Source organism: Bombus vosnesenskii, unplaced genomic scaffold (genome assembly GCF_011952255.1).
Source record: "Bombus vosnesenskii isolate JDL3184/JDL3185 unplaced genomic scaffold, Bvos_JDL3184-5_v1.1 scf7180000013297, whole genome shotgun sequence".
Taxonomy (NCBI): Eukaryota; Metazoa; Arthropoda; class Insecta; order Hymenoptera; family Apidae; genus Bombus; species Bombus vosnesenskii.
The window spans coordinates 1951216-1971981 of record NW_022882947.1 but is presented as its reverse complement, the minus strand read 5'-3'; the positions used below and the strand labels follow the sequence as shown (position 1 = coordinate 1971981).

At 39.6% G+C, this 20766-nt stretch overlaps 1 protein-coding gene across 5 annotated transcripts in view; it reads left to right on the top strand.

Moving 5' to 3' along the window:
• LOC117233584 (putative polypeptide N-acetylgalactosaminyltransferase 9) overlaps nucleotides 1–20766 on the top strand; it is a 293908-nt gene that overhangs the window by 121835 nt on the left and 151307 nt on the right. For all 5 annotated transcript variants that reach the window (XM_033494025.1, XM_033494028.1, XM_033494024.1 and 2 more), the window contains one exon: nucleotides 8032–8232. The gene's annotated coding sequence lies outside the window, so the exon portion shown is untranslated. The remainder of the gene's footprint in view (nucleotides 1–8031; nucleotides 8233–20766) is intronic.

The following is a 20766-nucleotide window of genomic DNA, read 5'->3' as shown; positions in this document are numbered from 1 at the left end:
AAGTATTAAATGCTCTTCCTTAATAAATCTCACGAACTTTATGATACTTATAGCTGTTACGTATTTCCAGTACTAGCTACAAGATACGCCATTAAAAATTGCATCGAAGTCGCGTACCGTCACAGTTACATACGTATGTATAATCGCAAAGTAAATTAACAAATTGTTTTTCTCATAGAATCATTGATTTAATCGGCGAGCGTGATATTAAAAGAAGCGCGAAGGGATTTTAACTCTGTTAACGAAACAACGAGATTGTATGATAGAATGGCAGACGTAGGAGTGCTCCTCGAAGCGGAAAGTCGCTATTGTTGCAGCCGGAAGCTAGGGAAATTCTCAGTGTGTTTTGCGCCGCTCTTCTGAACATTTTCTGCCGGGCTTTTTCCCTTCATGGCTGTCGTTTCGAGTTACTTTACAACATTGTAATTGTAGGTTCGTGGTCCGGAACACGTGCCTCGAATGCTCTCGCGAGATAGAAGTTTCACTACGTTTGTTCCGCGTTAGACGAAAATGGTTCTCGAAGCGTTTTAAAAAAACCATTCCCGCTCGTAAAAGAGTGGCGGGTATTTTGAGGCTCGGATTTAAAGCGAAAACAATAACCGAGAATGCTCACGGTTGCGAAGTTAATACTTCTCTTTATCGCAGATTTTTCGAAAAATCGTAACAACGCGTACCTTATTTATTCGTTCGAATTAAAATTGGAACTCGTTACTACGCTTACTAACCTTTTCTACATGTTTCGCGATTTTTCAAGTATTCGTTTTTCTAGTAAATTAACAAAGTCCGACTTTATTCGTAAAAGTTGTTCGTGTTAATGAAAAATCGCAAAGCTACTTATCAATTTCGCAATGCTTTGCAGTCTGTCAGCTACTAAATTTCGTCCACTAAATTTCCAAGCTCCAGCCAAATTTCCAAAATTTTATTTCTTCTTCCGATTCTCGCGCCATGCCCGTTTCAATCGTCGTCTACATGGCGAGCCAGTGTCCTGGAAAAAAATTGCGGAAAAGTCCATCGGTAACATATTCGAAGGTAGTGTGTGTCATTCGTCTTGGGAATCCCGATGGAATCGCGCGCACAGAGACTCGGGGGCGAGAGAGGATCGAGCGTGTGTCGCGTGACGATCGAACCGGTCTAAGCCAGTGCCGTTTCCAGCACAGCAAACAGATCTCTCTTGCTCTTGCTTGCCTGTCCCTGGTAGGAAGGGGTGCACCGTGAAAAACGACGCTACCTGTCCGAGGACCAGCCAGTCGCCCTAATCGATCGAGACGGCTCGATGGTAACCGGTAACTCGCGGACAAAAGCGGAGTTTCCGGCTGTCGTGGAACGATCAAGCGTTCCCCGTTCTTGAATGCTGAAAGGAAACGACGACGGAAAGGGGATGGAGGTGGAAGTGGAGGGGAAATAGAGCGGAAAGCTCCGTGAAAAGAGACGCGGGCATTTTTCAAGGGGACACAATGCCGAATTTACATCGTCACGGCTGTGATAGCGATCCTAGAAATCGGTTTTACTCGTTGCTTTTGACCCGTTCGAGCTTATTCCATGTCCACTCGCAGTCTTCTTTATTGCTCGACGATTTTGGGTACGGTCTTGGGTCGCGGTAATTGGACTTTGTTTCGATTCGGTTTGGGTCTCGCTAGTTTTGGGTTAGCACGTTCGGAGGACTTCCGATTGCGGGACAGAAATTGTTTTAGTAATCGAGTAAAGGTCTGGAATTTACCGGTGCTTTATTAAATTAACACGGGAGCAATCTCTGGTCAAATTGGAATTTGATTAGGATATAATCGGGAATAATTTATTAGTGGTTCACGAAGGTGTGTCGGGGGTACTGTTATTTACTCTGCCGCTGAAAGGTCACACGATCAAAAGATCTATTTTTCGATATAGGTCAAAAAACTTCATTCTGAAATATAGCTCAGTTATTTCTTACATCGAGAATCGAGGAAATTAAGACCTGGAAATGATATTAATGAATGCTCTGGTAAATATAGAGATATAGAGGTCCCGCAATAAAGCTTTGAAATATTTCTGGAATGTCAAAAACCACTAATGAACGAGTCGTAATATTAAATCCTTTGCCAATATTGGCTTGGACGGAAAGTTCATTCCGCTTTTACCGCTAAATCGAAGGATGTGTTCTCCGTTTTACGCGTATTATTCTTAATTAATGTATGGACTATTCATGATCGACGATTTTTCGCCATTTCTTTGACAATTTCGTCATTTCGTCGATGTAGAATTATTTGGTCCCCCGAGAAAAAGAAACGTTACATCCTATCCAAGTCGCACGCTAAGAAAAATGGATCGAACTTTCTGTTCAATTCAATATGTTACAAATCTAATTAGAAGAATTTACTTTGTCTCCGATGGTTAAAGAAGCAATTATCTTGCTCGGCTATCGTTTACATGCATATGGAGAATCTCGATTGATGACGTAAACAGAATTATCTCTGTCTTTACTGATCGTTATTTAACGTTTCGGCACGTATAACACTGAAAAAAGTATCAGGGCAGCAACACGTTACGTTCTAATATCATGGTGTTTTATCTGGCAAACATTTTCGTATTATTTACGCGAAACTGGCTTTGGGATTTTAGGGATTTTCTTCTTCTGGGATGAGTAAAAGTCGGATATTTCCTCTTGGACTTTTCTTGGAATAAGAGGACGATAATACCAGGCTTGCTAGAAAATATCGATGGTGAAAAATACGTGAAACAATTTCTCTCTTGACATCGCAAACGATAAACCCTTTCTGGAATTTTAGAAAAATTTGAAGATTGAAATATAATGTTTCTCCGCGATCTTCTCAACTTTTATTTTTGAACGGTCCTTCCAATAGGCTTTTCCAAAAATTTCTTCTTCTATGAAACGTCGGTGAATTATCGTAACTTGAAGCAAAGTTTAAAGTTCTTCGATCATCGTCCTAGACTGAAGGTGTCGATTCAAAGCGTTTGATTCAACGCCAAGTTAGCGACGTCCAATTTACTGACTGTAACTACTAAGTGCCAGTAACTGCTCGACACCAGCAACTACTAAGTACCTGCAATTTCACTGTTAATGAGAGTTCTCCAGATGACGTTCTATCTAGGCAACTCGTATCTCTATCCCATTACTTGTCCCTCTCTTGATGTAATACGTTACCACATTCATCGGCAATTGAGCCAACAATTTGGCGATTATGCATTTTTCACGAGATTTCTGTTCCAAATAGGAAGCAACGAAAATCGTTTCTTAAGATTTTTTGCGGTTTTCTGCAAAAGCGTACCTTTCCCCACGGCACAATTTTCCAAAATTTGCGCATTTTCTGCAAAATATACGGGACAAAGTCTTCGTTCCTGCGCTCCATTCTTCCAGACTTTGCTCAAAATGTATACGAAAAATTTCTCTTATAACAATGTCAGTTTTCAATGAAAAATATAAAGAGGTATTTTTCTGTAGCGCTCTGTATTTTTTGAGATACGTAGATATACATACGAAAATAGATCTTTATTTAACCGATGCATTTTCTCATATGCTTTTTCGCTATATTTCCATTTACGTGAAACGAGAGCCAATATATAGCTATTATTGCATTTTGCAGAAAGTATCGACTATAAACAATAGTAAATTGTGCGAGGCGAGGCGGATCCTGAGGATTTCTAGCGAGATTCTCTTTGGTCGAATCCTATTTTTGAAGGCAGCTTCGCTACTAGTCGAGTTTTCGTCGTTGCTGTTGTGGGTGACCGCAAACGGTCTTGCAGAGGCTTACGAGCAAACACGAATCTCTTGAGCCGAACTACTTTCACTGCAGCTGTCGAAGTTCCCTCTGTTGCTTGCGCCACTGTGCCGCCCCTTGGACGCGGAAATTTCCAGCAGCTGTTCCGGATTAGAATTTAAATCGTTTGTGGCTGTTGTATCTCTCGGGGGCAGTTGTTGCGAATAATTGGAACTGTTTATATTTATAGTTGAGCGTCGTGTGTTGCTTCGTTAGTGTGAATTAAACGCGGACGTGGTGCTTCACGCGTCGCAGCGAACACTTTCGCAGTGAATGCGGTAAATATTTAATCTTCCGACGATGTTTTTGATCCGTGTTGGCCTAATTTTCGTTTGAATGTATTAACTTAAAAAGCATCGCGTAACATGTTGAAAAATTTGGATAACAACGCAACGATATATCTATTTTCTGGAAATAAGAAGATAGCGTACAAGCCTCGTTAGGTCAGCTAAGACGAATCATTTGCATTTTCACGTTATACACTTCAAACTGGCAATCGACGAATGGACATGCGAGTATGACAGTGTCGAAAGCTATCGGCCAGGTAATTGTTACATCGAATTTACACTCGAACTGCGGTTCTTTCCTGTCTTGTCCTTCGTTCTTCCGGCTCACGGGCAGGAAAGCACCGAGCTTGTTACCGCCGAACCATGTTGCCATTGTGTTAATATTTGAGGAAGCAAGCTTGACGTAGCTTGCTCTTGTTGATGGATGGCTCTTTATCTCTCACTTGCTCGTTCGATCAAATTAATCACATTCAGGACGAATAGCTAGGTTCGCCGAAGAAGTATCAGCTTCCTCCACCTCCTTCCTTTGTTTGCTCCTGGCTTTCCTTTTTGGGTCATGCTAAAGCTGCGATAAATGCATCACATTTTCCAACATGTTATTATTATTAATAGTATTAATTATTGATGCTTGAATTTTACGGGCCAAGATCAATTATTCAATTCCGCCCTATCGCCAATTATCGATCACGTCGAAGAAGAACGCGAAAGGAAAGAAATAACTCGTTAAAGAGTATGAACGACCGCGGTATACGCGAAGAATGCTTTATTTTGGGCAACGCTTAAAAAATAAAATCAAATTTTATCACGACTTTGTATTTTTCCACATCGATACGTTATAGCCTTTGGATAGGATCAATTGCTTTACATCCGAAACGTAAAACCCAGGCTCTGAGATCTTAAAAAATGCCATAGAAAAAAATACGAGATCCATCGCACGATCAACCAACTCCGCGATTTATAAATAATTTTCATTGCTCATACACGATTCAAATTAATACGTGATCAATCCTTATTCTCTTCTACTGCGAAAATCTAAAGCAACCCCCTACACGGAGAAAGATCGCCTTGGAGTCCTCCCTCGCAAACCGTCGCGTATATTTCGACAATAATTAACCAAATCCCTGCAAAATATAAACAATTTTTTTCAAGCTAAAATAATACATGATCCACCCTTATTCACACGACAGTGTGAAACCTAAAACTTTTTCTCTTTGTACATAAAAAGAGACGGTAAAAGCTGGCAGTTGTTTCTTTTAGAAAGCACCACCAACTCCACGAGAGGTGCGAATTATTTCTTCCGGATAAAACTCTTCAGAAGAGAAGAGTACGCGTTTTTCGCGTCGCGTAAAAACATTTTCCCGCCTTGCTCGCTGGGATAGGCGCGCGTCGAGTAGAATTGAAACCGGCTGGTTTAGCATGGCGAAACGTCTGGGTCGTTAAGCCGGCAGCGACGGGGTTTTATCGTGCATGTTCCACGGTCAGCCGCGTTTAGCGGTGTTCCTGGTGTCGTTGACGCGCACTGACAATGTCCGGGACCGTCTGCCTTCCTGTTTCCGCTTGTCTCGGATCTTTGAACGTTTCACCGTATCGCTCGAAGCCGCGCCGTATTTAAACCTTTCGAGTCCTGGCTTCTTGTCGTCTCGAATAAGAACCGTAATCCCTTGGTTACAGCTCGGCAAATCCTGCGAAATCGTGCAGTCTCGCCTTACCAGCTATCGCAATTAATTTTGCCGGATATTTTCGCTTGTTTTCTCCTACGAATATTATTTTAAATAAACGATCGTATTTTAAATAAACGAATAATTTATTTTAAAAAAAAAACTGGAATATAGTACTTTCGAAGTATCTTGTATTTAATCTTGAAGTGTTTACAAATGTTTTGCATAAAGTCATTTTGATTTTACTCTTCAGCAGTAAAATAATAAAAAAATCTTTTCGGAATATTTCCTGTTTAATCCCTTCTCGGATTATGCGAAGAAAAGTATCGCGTACGTTTATTTAACGGTTAATACCTTGTTGATTTTATGTTTGAAAAACGAAACAAATTATATATCTTTAGTATCACCGAAATAATACGGGAAATCTGAAGCACCGCGGTAACTAAAAGAGATTAATCGATACGGCGGTGTATATTCGGTGATTCGTGTGTTTTTTAGCCGTCGTAATATCTATGACAGACGAAGATTTACGTTGTTGTAGAGGGATTAATTGATACGATTTTGTAAATACAGGCTTCATGAATGTTACAATTATTCGCGATCATAAAGGGAAATTGAATTGTTCTGTTTCATGGTTTGTTTGCTGAATCTTTGTTTAATTTACGTTGTTACGTTGTATTTACGTTGCTTTATTACGTTTCAGGATTTGCATTTTAAAATACACCGGGTGTGAATAAATCTCTATATTCCTTTTCAGTCGATATCGAGAATTTCGAGATCTGTATCGAACATCTATTTCGTACTTCGTTAAAATGAAAATAATCATATTTCCTTTATTTCTATTTTCTATTCCTTTGTTTCTCCCGTTAAAGATATCTGTAAGGGACGTTCAGCCACGTTTAGTTTGAATCTCGTATTCCTTATTCGTACACAGTCATCGGATATTCGCATCAAACGCTTTTCCTTTATTTCTCTATCTCGCGCATCTCTATATAGGCCACATTCTTTTCATTCTTTTCCATATTACGTTAGCCCAGCCATCTTTATTTCCCCTGAAAAATTCTATTACTCTGGCAGTAATATGCAGTTGATTCCGCGAAGAAATTGCTATTGAAAGAAGCAAATTGGAGACGGCATTACAGCACGTCAGAGCTATTATGCTGTGGCTAATAGAATTGTTGCCTTATCTGTGCAGTCAGCAGCGACACTGTCGTTCCTATCCTTATCATAAATCGGCCAGGGCGAACGCGGTCGTAATTGTTATCGTCTCCTCGTTTTTTCCTTTCGTCTTCGTTCAAGGTTTTTTTCACCTTTTCGCTTTTATCCTCTTTGTTGAGTGCTATACGAACAGTCCGATGAGACAAATCTGATTTCCTCCCTTTTTCCTCTTTCTCTCGCCTTCTAGCTCTTTACGATTCGTTCCTCGTTCCCTTTTCTCTCTCCCTCCCTCCTCCTTCTCTTTTTCGTGTTTCTCTCTCGGTGCGTTTTCTCTATGAAAAGAATCGCGTGAGCAAAAGTTTCGTTTCCTCCGTGTTACGTGCACGTGCCTGCATCTCCTATAATTACCGAGTCGCGTTCTACGTTTGGAACGCGAAATGAAGTCCTATCGTGCTTGTTTAGTTGTGTTATTTAAGGGGCAACGATGTATTAATAGCAGGATAAATAGACGAATGTCTGAATATGCCGGAACGTGTAAGAAAAGTAAGAAAATAAAATTGCTTTGAAAAGTTTGCATTTGAAACTTGAAATATTGGAAAATTTGAAACCCTTCGGATTCCAAATATTTGAGCTTTCGGAGTTTCTCACTTCTCTTTTTATTTCTACACTTCAGTGTAAAATATTCTACAAGAACAACTTGGACAAAAATTTATAAGCGTATTTTAATTTTCTCTGTGAAGGAGATGGTGACATGGAATGTCTGACCACGCAACGGTCGATACTACTTACCCGAGCATTTGAGCGAAAGAAAACTTAAAACACAATTACTTTCGTCAATAAATTAAATTAATTAAACGACCGTGTAACTCTCTGCGCAATATACAATTTCTCTGTTGATTAATTGCCACAATAGTTACCGATAATTTTTTATTACCACCTGTCGTCACATTCCTTGTCACGTCGTGTCGATAGTCGATGGTTCGAATTACATGTCTGCGAAGATATAATTTAAAGAAGAAAGAAAGAGCTTCTTCGAGAAAGAATTACAAATTTCTAGTTACAGCGGTCCAATTATTTCTTACGATAGATGGTACGATAGATGCTACGATGGAAGAAAATTTCACGAGTCTAATCGCGTTAGCACGATGCTTAATAGAGTCGTTCTTTTACTTTCAGAGTTACCGAGGTGTGAGTGTCTACGCGAGTATAAGAGTTTTCCGGCTCGATTCCCAAAACTTTCACGGTTATTCGCTCGAGCCCGACTTCGTGAGAGACTGTCTACTGGTAAAGAAAACGAGAGCTGATGAATAGCGAACGGAAGTCGATCATCTAACCAGATCGGAAGCTGTGAACCGAGGACGTTCTCACGGCTAGAAGGTAAGTTTCACTGATTTAGTATACTTACTTTTTTCTTTTTTTTTTTTACCATCGTTAACCACGTTATTGTATTACAATTCGCGTTCATTTAATATTTAATTTCAGAACAACTCTTGGAAATTCATTATTCTAGTTTTTACCTTCGTTAATTCACGAATCGGAGTCGAAAGTTTCTGAAATTGAATATCACCGTAGTAGAAAAATGATGAAATAACTAAGGCAATACTCTGTGTATTGGCCATTTTGATGATCGAAAGAAGCGAATTAAATGGAGGGAAAATTGGTCGTATTCGATTGTTGATTTGATTTTTATTTGATTGCAATTTAACGACAGATGGATGGTTCGTTTGCGTCTGGTCGCGTATAGGAAACGGCGCATCTCCAGGCACCCATCTAGGAGACGTTCAATTAACATGTTGAATTGCTTGTTAATAGGATCACTCGGTGCTTTGATAATCATCCTCACCGATAATTTCTGTAGCGTCACCGCACCTTAAAGTAATAGGTCGTTGCTTACGTAAGTGCATCTCCATGAACTTTCGAATAAGCAGAAATGCAGTCCTCTCGTAACTGCATCCCCTCTGATTTAACGACTATCGTTTGTCATTTCGCTCGAGAAACGTGATATCGTTCAAGAATATCGTCACGAGAAGAATTTATTTCGAGTTTTTAATTCTTCCGTAAGGTCGGATACGAGAGATTTGACGGAAAATATTTTTCATTGAGAAAAATTACTTAGTCGCAGCGTATCTGAATTTATTGTGCATAAAATCAAAAAGATTAAGAAGAAATAAAAATGCAGTTTAGAATAAATAGAGGAAATCGTAACTGTTCTATATAACTTGGTTGAGGTTTTGACCTGCTATGGTCTAAGAATTTGGATTTGGAAAGTTCGATCTATCGAAGCGTAGTATTTTAGCCGGATAAAATACAATTAACACAGGTGCGCTAATGCAACGAAGTGCTATTGTATATACGACTGAATGCGCCAGAGCTCGACCAAGCTATTATTGTTCCGGAACACGTACACAAATGATAGAACTGAAATTAGCGTCATCAAAGCACCCACGCACGATTCACAACGAACTTGTGAAACACCATTATGCGAATTGATTTGCTAAATAAAATATTTCATCAGAATTACTGAAAATCTTCTACGGATTGATTTTACCAATCATCGGTATACGTCGTTCGACTTTATTGTCAGTTCTCTGTTATATTCACAGCGAAGCAAAAATGTGTGTGTTTCTTAACAAATTGCTCGTTATAATCTCGAATGCGATTCCGTGATAAAATTCCGCGACTCTTCTCCCCTTTCCCATATTTTACTACGATAATCACTCTATTCTCTGACTGGAGAAATAACGATGTCGCAGATTTTACAAACGAGGAACTAATTCCAAATTGCTGTACGTTCTTAAATGAGATCTCCAGCTCTTTATCCACCTCTGTCTGTCTCGAATTATCGTTTCTTCTTTCGAAGCACACAAACGTTAACGCTTGACAGATTTTACGATCTCATCTTGTCTTTTCCATCCGCGGTAAATTAGAAGGAAAGAAAAAGAAAAACAGATTTTCTCCTTATACCTCGGCTTATTAATCCTAACCTCGTAAAATTCTTTCGTCGTCTACTTGCTACCTCCATTGGTTCACGCTAATCTCTGTTCCGGGCGTACGTGTTCCTAATAGACAATAGGCACGCCAAACCCCGTATCTCATGGGACGCACACGTGTTCAAGATGTGCGATATCGTGCACACTGGTATCCACGTCTGGGCCAGTCCTTTGTCCGCCATGGACAAAGGATTCACGAACGAGGTATGATTCTTCCTCGAGAATAAAATTCTCACCACGCCTGTCCACGCCGAAAATCCAAGGAAACCGAGGGAGGACATTCTTTCGCGACTCTGCACGTTGACACTGATCATTTCCCCGGTTCCCTTTGCTCGTGGCTCATCTCCGCTAATTAGCTTAATGCGTCGTCTCTCTGAGCATGGATCTTCGCAATGGTTTACGACGACGACCGTTCCTGCTTAGTTTCCTTTGTGAGACTGTGGCCAGATGCAACCTAGCGCGTTTTGCTTCAATACCTCGAATCTCTAACTTCATACGCTCGCAATTAGCGATTCAATATAGCCGTGCCTTGATTTGCATGGTTAATTGCTAACATAAATATCGCGTGAATGGGCATTGCGGCTTTAAGAGGCGTTAACGCTTGCAGCTCGTTCTTTCAAACAGCCGAGCGTGTTAAAAGAAACGCGTGCATTTTTAACGCCGGAACTACCGAGTTGCGATGCGTACCTAAATATACCTCTTACTGTACTTACGTGGATGATTTTAACCGGATAACAGTAATACGAAGAATATAGCTTTGCGCGCCACGACGTACAGGGTGTTCCGCGACTCGTTATTTCCCTGTCATTTGAGGGCATATAGAAAAAAGAACTATACTTTAATTTTAATCCAGCGCGTACTGCAAATATCGAGAGGAAGAATTCCGAAAATACTTTGTTTTCGTAGGAAAACCAAGATCATCTTGGGTAACGTAAATAGGACTATATATTGACATATTCTCCACAAAACCGTGGGGAGCTTCGCGACAAATTCAAAAAACATATTACTCGATATTTTTACTAACTCGATACCGGATTCACAGTACGCTTTATTTTAACGCTCGTTCAAATGGCAATTCTATGTTTCGAATCCTCCATGTTATTTATTTGCGAATGTCGCGTCATATTCTTTGAACATCCCCATAAAGAAAGTCTGCCGGAGATACGTCGACGTGATCTTTTCCCAAGCAAAGATATTTGTTCTCCTTTATCTGTCCTGATACCTGGTGACGTGCCGGAGTTTCGGAAATCTTCAATTAACGCTGAACGTCGACAATCGCGACTTCTAGAGTCGCTGGATGTTCCGTTTCTTTTTTCGTCGGTAAATTACTTTTTAAGTGTCTCCGTCGGTATTAGGAGTGACGACATCGCTTAATGACTGTCCAGCTGTGCTCTAGCTTTTCTGCGATCTAGACGATCGATCTTCGTCTATAATAACATTTCCAAATGACACGTGCCATGAAAATTGGACATTATTTTTTGTCGTATAATGTCCTACATGCCAATGGCCATACTGTATTACAGTACTTAAGGGAAATTTCCATTTGTCATATATTTAGTAATTGATAATAACAGGTGATATCACCGACTCGTTCAATATCGTCTCTGTATAAAATTTTCTCATACGAGCTATCTGGAAACAAACAGGATTGCGCGAAAGATCAAAAATTTTGTGACTCATTTGTGTTATTGTACGCTCAAGATCTTACAGTAATCGGAACGAATCAAGTTTCGAAGATAATTTTGAGTGATTGAAAACATTTGATTTAATTTGATAAGGACAAGACCCTTAAATGAAAAAAATTTTTCTTTGATGCATTTCGTGTTTTCAATTCGATCTTTTTGGAGAAATGTCAAAATCAGGAATGGTCGAGAAAGTGGTTCGAGTTTCGAAAGCCCGGCTGTGGACAGTGTTGTAAATTTAAATTGAAGGTAAATACACTTTTAACCTAATGGCAAGGGGCAGGGGATTAAATCAAGAGTTGCCGCGTTTACTAGCTCAACACAAACACGAAATGGGCAAGTTTGATGCATTTCAAACATCTATGCTGTACGTTGAATAAGGTAATAGAAACTTCGTTTTAACGCGTACAAAGAAACTGACGATGTCTCGTTTTGTCACTTGGATTTCAGAAATGGCTACGTACGGGAATACACGTCGTTAAAGCATCTCTCTCTCCCGTAGTATCTCGATTTTTAATTTCCTCGTTCGTGTTTTTACTTATTGCAAAGTTCTTTTTACTGCTATTTGTTTAATTAAAAGTAAAACCCATCTGTTTTGTACGTTGTTACACTTGCGCGAGGAAGAAGCTTTGCGTACGAATATTAAAGTCAGCATTTTGAGATTTTCTAACTATGCATCATATAATAAGAATTTTTCAGAGCCGTATCGATTACATTCCAATGTGAAATATAATATTTCCGGCCACTGATAATTATAATATGGCTCTCGCGTATAACAAATTTCAATTTTTTACAACAGGCAAACGTATTCATCTACCCATCTATTTATTTATCGTATTTATTGCGAAAAAAATTCAACGTAATTTATATCGAATTGAAAATTTCTCGAATCCTGATCGATACAGTCAACGTCATAAACACCTTCGGTCAGTAATTCCTAAGGATTCTAAATTCTCGAAGCAATTAAAGCGTCTGGTTCGTCGTTCGCCTTGGTTGGAAAAATTGTTCGTAGCCAGGCCTCGTAGACAGCGTAGAAAGAGGTAGATCTTGGCAATCATAAGCAGCCTGATCCTCTTAAATGTGAAGAATGGTATCATCCTTCCTCTCGAGGCGTCATCTTCAAACACGCTGAGTCGCCGACGATGAAAAAGCGCTCTTAGCATAGGTTAACCGTGCCTGGTAAGGTCACGATGGCGATTATCATATCTGTAGCTTGCAAGATATCTTGATGCAGTTTCTGCACAAAATCCTCTTAACGAGAGGATGATTGCGATGTCAAATGAATTCTTAAGTCGATGTCGGGCTTGATCGTCTTTTCTTTCGCTCGCGTCTCTTCGCTGTGAATAAATGAACGCGCGATGAGGCGGAGAAAGTGAAAAAATATATGGAAGGATTCTAGAGTTTTCAACGTGTTACGTGCTTGATTGAGGTTTTCGTATTATCATATTCATTAATTATTTAAAAAGTCTGTCAGAGGCACAAGATAGCGTCTGCAAATAATTTGGAATATTTTCCTCGTATTATTACGCCCATAAACAACAAAAGATATACGTAGAAATAACTCGGATTATTTTAAATAATTAATTCTTCTTCATTATCTGTAGCTTTCCCATTTGATTTTCCATCGCATCTTCGTTTCATATTCGTTCGGCCTTGAAAGCGAGAGCGGTTTATCAGCTTTCACCCAGAGCCTATGATAATTTCGATGACGCGTTTCCAGCGATAGAAACGTCCGATTGCAACGTCGAGGCCACGGCGTTCGCTTCTGGATGCTTGAGGACGCGTCGCGTGGGCGTCGAGCACGTGCGAGGGTGTCGTACTCGTTGGAATGTGCATATGTGTCACGAAAGTCCACATTGCAGCTCGGTGGGCGGATCGTTGCCGGCCCGACCAAGGTCGAAGTTAATACTATGCCGACGAATCAAGACCATCGAATGAATGATTCAATCGTAGACGTGGATCGATGAATTTCTTCGCGCCTTCCAAGAAATTGGTACTCAGTTGTGTACATCTGTCGTATTGTACGATCGAATGCAATTATACTGTTGTCAAGTATCAAGTGTCAATTTGTCATTCGTCATTTCCATTTGACAAGCCAAAATGAAGAATTCTAATTTTAACTACAATTGAATTTTGCACAAGAAAGTGCAATGTCCAATTAGAAGAATCAACGAAGTGGAAGAGAATTGATGGCAACTAAAGAATGGCAAATACAGCAAATGGAAATTTAATGGCAGTGTCTCAATCGCTATGGACATTTCAAAGGTGATTTCATGATATACGATTTTGAGAGATTTTATCGAGAAAAGTATTCGCGCGTATCATTTGTAATATTTCCTGACTCCACCTCAACAATAAAGGGGAACGTGATCGTGTGATAAAAGATCCTGATAAGGTCTGCTTGGCTCGTTCATATCTCTACAATGTGTCTAAGTAGAATTTGAATTCATCGTACAAATGATTCTTTTGAGAATTACCTAGAACCAGGACGATATCTTTTCTCATTTTCCACACGAATGGAGTTACACGCCACTTTCAAAATTGTACAATCTAAATATTAAATCTAAATCATTTGAAATCCATGTTTCACGCTTCGATCCGTAGTTTACGACCCAGTTTAAAAATAGGAGCAGCAGAAACAAGCTACCGTTGTTTAATTTCAGTATCATTTGTTTTCTACTGTTAATGCCTCGACTGTTTGAACAGAATTGGTACAGATTACAGGAAATGGACTTACAGCGCTTTCGAAATAAACGGTTTATACGTCGCTTTTAATACATCTGCATAGCTACTGGCAGCAGAATTCAAACTTGGTCGATGAAACTATACTAATTTGATGAAGCAAAAGCGTCACCAGGGATATTTACAAAAGTGTATCAGCGTTTAATGCCCAATTATAGAAATGGTAGAGTATCCTCTTTCTTCTGCGCGAGAAATCAGAAATACGTTCGTCGATAATCGTCTAAAATATAAACGCAGTCATTGGAACGTCGTGAATTCTCGCACTTGTCGTCCTCTTTCTCCGAAGGAACTTACTCGAGAAAAGAAAAAGAACTGTGCGCCTTCGCAAGTTCCTTGGCGGAATGAAATTCCCATGAATTTATATCGCGAATTATCACGGCGAGTCTACGCTTCGAAAATTAATCGAATTATACGTGATTGAACTTTGATTCCCCGATGAAAACCAAACGAAATTCCCTTTAGATACGGGCGAACTTTTTCGTTGGGAAATTATCGGACGGCGGACGCGATAGAATGCTAATTATCGAGCGAACGTATAACAATTATCGGGATTCAGCGGTTTCCGCGCCGCTCCAATTATTCATTATTCCCCAATGTGTCCAGGATGTGCGGTCGCATTTAGGACAATCGACATTCTACTTTTCGCGAGGCTGCACCCAGCGATAGTTTGTTCGCCGTTTTTATTTTCGAACCTCTCTCAGCCGACTCACTATGAATATCGATTTCTATACAGCAAACCGGCTCAAACGTACTACGCTCCTGGTCGCGATAGACCATCTCGATCGCGAACAAAATTTTGAAAATTAATTGTTCCGCGGAAAATTGCCGTCAGCTAGCCCTAAAAAAAGTGGCCACTCGTTCGGGAAGCTTTTGAGTGATGCGAATAGTAGTCGATTTGTACCAAATCGCAGAGTATAATGGAATTATTTTTCAATTATGTTTTCGTCAGGATAATAGACGTGCCTGAATTAATTCAAATTCGTTCTGAAAGTAGTAAACTATTTTTGTCTCCCTTTATTGAGAAAATCAATCGATCAATCAGATCGTTCTATTAAAGTATAATTTTGCACGCAGTTTTCTCAAGTTAAATATCACCGTAATGTGAAATGTGTTACAAGCGTGAAATATTGTGCGCTTGAATACAAACCTGTGGTTCTCCTGTCTTTACGCAATCTTTAACGAAGTAACGTTCTCTCGCGAGAAACTGTTAACTTTCGGCTGTAAGTTTCCCCACGATCTTCGCGGCGAGTGCTTTTAATAACAAAATTCTGCGCGTGCCATCGAGCGATGGAACAATTTTTCATACATCTCTGTCAGCTTAAACTCCATCTTTTATCGAAAAGTAGAACAATTCTTCGTAATTAACCTAACTTCTCGACTACCGTAATTTCTAAATTGTTCTTCTTTATCCAACGCCGTGATTCGTTAGAAACTGGTCTCATGTTTAATTAATAGACATGAAAGTTTTCACGTTTCAATTATTTACGACAAAATATATTGCCTCCTTATAGCACGAACGAAAGTATTTATCCTCGTATTATTAGAAATCAATGGCGATATCTTTCCGATCGATCCACCACGAAGAAACTCGATCGAACACACGGTTAAAAATCTCTTTCTGCATTGTGATAATTATTCGTATTGTATGCCATCGTTTCTCCATTGATTCGCATTACAATCACGTTTCATTTATCATCGAGGTTCGCCTTAATGAGAAAAAACATTGCGAACCTGACTTTCACGTACATATATCGCTAATCCGACAAAACCATCGTGGTGTTTCATGTGATCGCCGATGTTCACGCAGCTGACGTGCGCGTCGAAACGCGTCTCGTATCCGGGAGAAAAAAAGATGACACTTTTATTTCTGTAAAATCGCGCGAGTCGAGTTTCTAATGTCATGGACATCTTGTAACACGGTTTTCTTCTACGCGAGGAAAAAAAGATCCGTGGCCAATCGTGCAAGCGTTAGCTAGAAGAAAAGACGTGTAAAACGTTTCGAATCAATCAGCGATGGATGCTTAAGGCGAACTTACGAAACCGGCTTAATTAACCCTTTCAGCTGTATATACGTACATTCATCACATCGCAGTCAGCCGGCTGCGATACGTACGATTTATATCGCAAAAAAGGGTTTAAACATCTCTCTAAAATAAGTTCGATGAATTTCTTTCGAGCCGTGGTAAGTTTCCTTTACGCGTAATTAAACGTAGGAGGGTGATGGAAACGCAATGCGTTAAAGTCTGAAAGGTCAGTTTTACGAAGAAAATAAATTTGTCGTTTCGTAACTAACAGCCTAAAATATAATTTTGTATTACCAAGATCGAAGAGAGAAGCGTTAGGTCAATGATAAATCAAGCATATATTAGTAACCTAACCCCTCAACAAATTAATGACCCTTCTCACCCTCGAGTTGAACGAAAGAATATCGAGCGAAGAAACACGCAGTCTAATATTTCTTGAAAACTAATTTCTTTTTACACTTGCACGCTACATAAGCGTAATCAAAGAGCATCTGAAAAGGCAACACGAAATCTCATCGATGAGTCAATGGCTAGAGAAGAAAACGACGATGGAAGAATTAAGCGAGAGAACTGGAAAGAGGAGAAATGGCGGGAGCAGGATGGTTTAAGAAGTTTCTTCTTAACCGAAGAAGGTTCCTCTGTGATTCCACGGGCGAAAAGAAAGCAGCCGGGTTACTGCTGCTTCCGGTAATCCTACTTAGGAAGTTCGATAATGCCGTGGCTATGAATAACGGTGGGATTACGTGGCAAAAGTCGATGCTGGATCTCTACTTTGTTCGGGCAGCGGGAACTTTCGAATCTCCGTATCGTTGTCCGCTGTTTGACTTTTCCATCGAACTCTGTGGCGACCGGATAAGCGCAATCAGAAATTGCCGGTGGTATCCGGTGCACGTGGAATTTCCACCGGAAATTGACCGTTTGCGGTTCGCGGTGTTTAACTGACTACTTTCATGCTTTTTGGAGAAACCTCAGCTTTCTATCCAATTTTCTAATTTTGCTTTTTTCGTAACGGAAGATCCTATCACATATTCGTTTTATTTGCTATTTTCGATGTGTTAGCTGGAGCGTAATGCTTTTTTTTCTTCTCACGCAAAAATTGAGAGAATGATTGGTATCACGAAGTCTGATAGAACTTAAAACGAGAAGCTTTTTGGATTCTGCGATTCGGAGAATTACCAATAATTGGTGGTAAGCTAGAGGATGTATGGGAGTATGGAAATAGAAAAATGCCAAAACTATATGGTATAATAATTTTGAATCTTTTGGAATTTTCTCAATATGAATATGAAAAATCCAACTCTTTGCATCCGAGGGCTCCGCTACAAAACGATCATTTCAACGGAAAGAATTTTTCAGATTTCTGTTTTTTAATTTATTCCAGTATCGATTGTCAAGATAATTTTCTAATTTTTCAATTTGCAGCATCGCGAATAAAATTAGATCGCGTTTATCTCGCGTATTCTTGAAACGAACAGATAAAGTACAATCATAGAGATAAACTCGCGTATTGGCCAAAAGTATCGCACACCAAATAAAATGATATTGCACCGCATGACGATTCAGTGATATCGCGTATGTATGTGAGACGATTACAACTCTTCTCTTTTACGCGCGTTTCTAACCGTATGTTCTTTGTTTTGAAATTGCTTCGAGCAGCTGGTAATATTAACAAATAAACCCTTTGAGCGCAAAGGATTACAAAATTACCAGGGCTTTCTTAGGCAATAATTTATTTATTAATTGGATGATAACATCGGCTGATTCGTAAGCGACAAGTCCGGACTTCTATTGTACAATGACATTTTACGTTGAACAGGACAATCACTTGATTCGTAAAGAAACGCGGTACTTCGCTTTAAAATTTTAGAGTTGTTATCGAGACGAATCGAGACGGTAGAGAAGCTCGGTGAGGAAATGGTGGCTCGTCAACGCCACGAGATCTCCGGTGTTTTATAACAAAACTTGTCGAGCGTAACGATTAAGTGCAACTTTTACCAAAGGCAATTATCATCTCCGTGACTGGGTGTCCAGGGTATTTTTATTGCGCGAAAACACGAGACCTGGTGCAAAAACCTCGAGTGCTCGGCCAATCGTTTTAATCAACGGGGGCCATTAATAGTACGTTGTCATCGTATGAATCGTTGCGGACCGCTAACCGCTCGGGGATCGATCTTGAATCGTCGAGACGTAAAAAGCGCATGCTTCTTGATACACGTGAACGTAATTGCGCGAATCGATTTTGTCCCACGGTTACGCGATCACTTTTGCACGGGCTGTTACCATTATATCTGTCTGGATTTATGTAATTATTTCTCGTAATACGAGACAAACTTTTTTAGCGATTGATTTTAATTCTCGACCGTTGACATTGGAATATTTTATCCTAATGGAAGATCGATTGGAAATGTGCAATTTTTTGTCTATATTATACGTATAATGTTTTACAAAAGTAGATATCGCGAGTATTTTATCAAACGAGCAGGATATCATTTTAAATATTCATTTTCGGATCTCCTTGCGAACGAGAAATTGTTGCAGAGCACTTCAATTTGAAAGTTGAAAAAAGAAATGAGCTCGAAGATGAAAAACGATCGAAAAACGATCCATGCTCTACCGACCCATCTACGCTGATGTAATGGCTTCCGCTCTGGTTTTGTCGATTAATATTTAAACAAAATATTTTAAATTATTCGAGTGCAACTCGTTCGTGACGCTCGACAAATAAAGTATTGTTGGCTATTGTTCTCACGTAACAACAATCTGGTGGTACTCGAGATTTACTGAATTTCAAACCAGAACTGATTTATCAGCAGAATTTCTGGAGAGTTATTATGTCCATATAGATGAATAATTATTCCGTAGCTGGATCAGAATTCGAAGAAAATGAAGATTAAGTGTAACGCATGGGTGAGTTTGACCGCTGCCACTTTTTCATCTCTGCACTCATTTTTTTTCAACTTCCCCATCATATTTCGTATAGATGCCAACATTTTTCGTTCCTTCAGAGATGATCTTCAATTTTCTGCAAGAATTTTTCGTTCGCAAGAAAACGGTCATTTCTTAACGTCTTTCTTTTCGCTTGAAATTTAAAATATTTTGTAAATTTAAACTTTGAGAGCTGCTTTCTCGTTTAAATACTTCAGATTATATCACACGACGATAAAGAGAAGCAGATTTCAGCGGCCGATCGGAGAAATATCACGGAACGGATTTATCGTTAATTACTTTCCCTTCTGTGCTGCTATAGAATGACCGATATCGCCAGATCGTTCGATGCGTATCCACGTGGCTTCCGGTAGCTTTGAATAATGGCAAGTGCACGGTCGACGGTGAAAACTGAGAATTAATAACGGTAATTCGTCGAAACTGGCCAAATTTCCAACGTTGCTCTCGATGACGCGTCACCTGCGATTTTTTCCACGATCCTTTTACTCTCGTTTTGTTTCACGCATTCTACCAATATCTACCAAAAATCAGTCCCTCGCGAATATCTTTCCTGTCCTTTATTTATTTATTTTTTCTAGTTTCTGGCACTTCTACATTACGTACGTAACACGGCAATCGCTTCTATTAAAAATTAGTTCGAAACTCGAAACGGTTTTATCCATTTTTTTTGTAGTGAACGAATGAGAAGTGTCACGGCGTTAGATCAGCGTAAAAGAATACTTGCGTCGTTGACAGCGTCGGTGAAATAATTCTTTCTCTTTCCCTCGAATCATTTTCTCTGTCTTTATGTATCGGACAACGTCGAGGTTGCACGGTAGAAAACGAAGAATTAATATCCGATAATTTGTCCAACTGGCTGGAAATTTTTCACATCGGGCAAACGACTAGTCACGATGATACGCTACGCGCGATCCACGAATTTCTCTTTTTTTCGCGAGCCGCGCGTTTTTCTACGAGAAAATGTACGCTCTCCATCGATTTCGAAAACTCACTGTGGCGGTCCACGCAAATTTGCATAATTCATTATCTACCAGCAGCGGACTGCTGGAATCGATTTTGTTCGAAGTGCTTTCTTTTTTATCTGCCTGTTTACTTGGTCACTTTGTTTCCTTAACTTGGGATTTAATCGATAACTGTGCCACCTGCGTCTGTTCCGCAGCACCCGGTTGAGAATAATTCGAGAAAATATTAATAACATCTTAAATATCCTAGACTAGCACGAATTAGATTTAATCTCTGAAAACATCGATACAGGAAGGAAAATACATTTTCCCAGCACATTATGAGACTTTTAGATAAGTGAAACTTTTATATCAATAACGATAATAATTCTCAGACCCTAGCATCGACTCTACTGAAAAATCACATTGAAACTCAAGCCTCGAAGAATCGAATAGAATACAAATTTGCTTTTCTACGTGAAGTTCCCGAAGCTATTTAGATAAAACGCTCCTCTGCCATTACCTCTCTGTTATCGAAAAGGAAAAAGAAAAAAATCCCCGGTGGCTTGGAAAGGGCGAAGAAGCA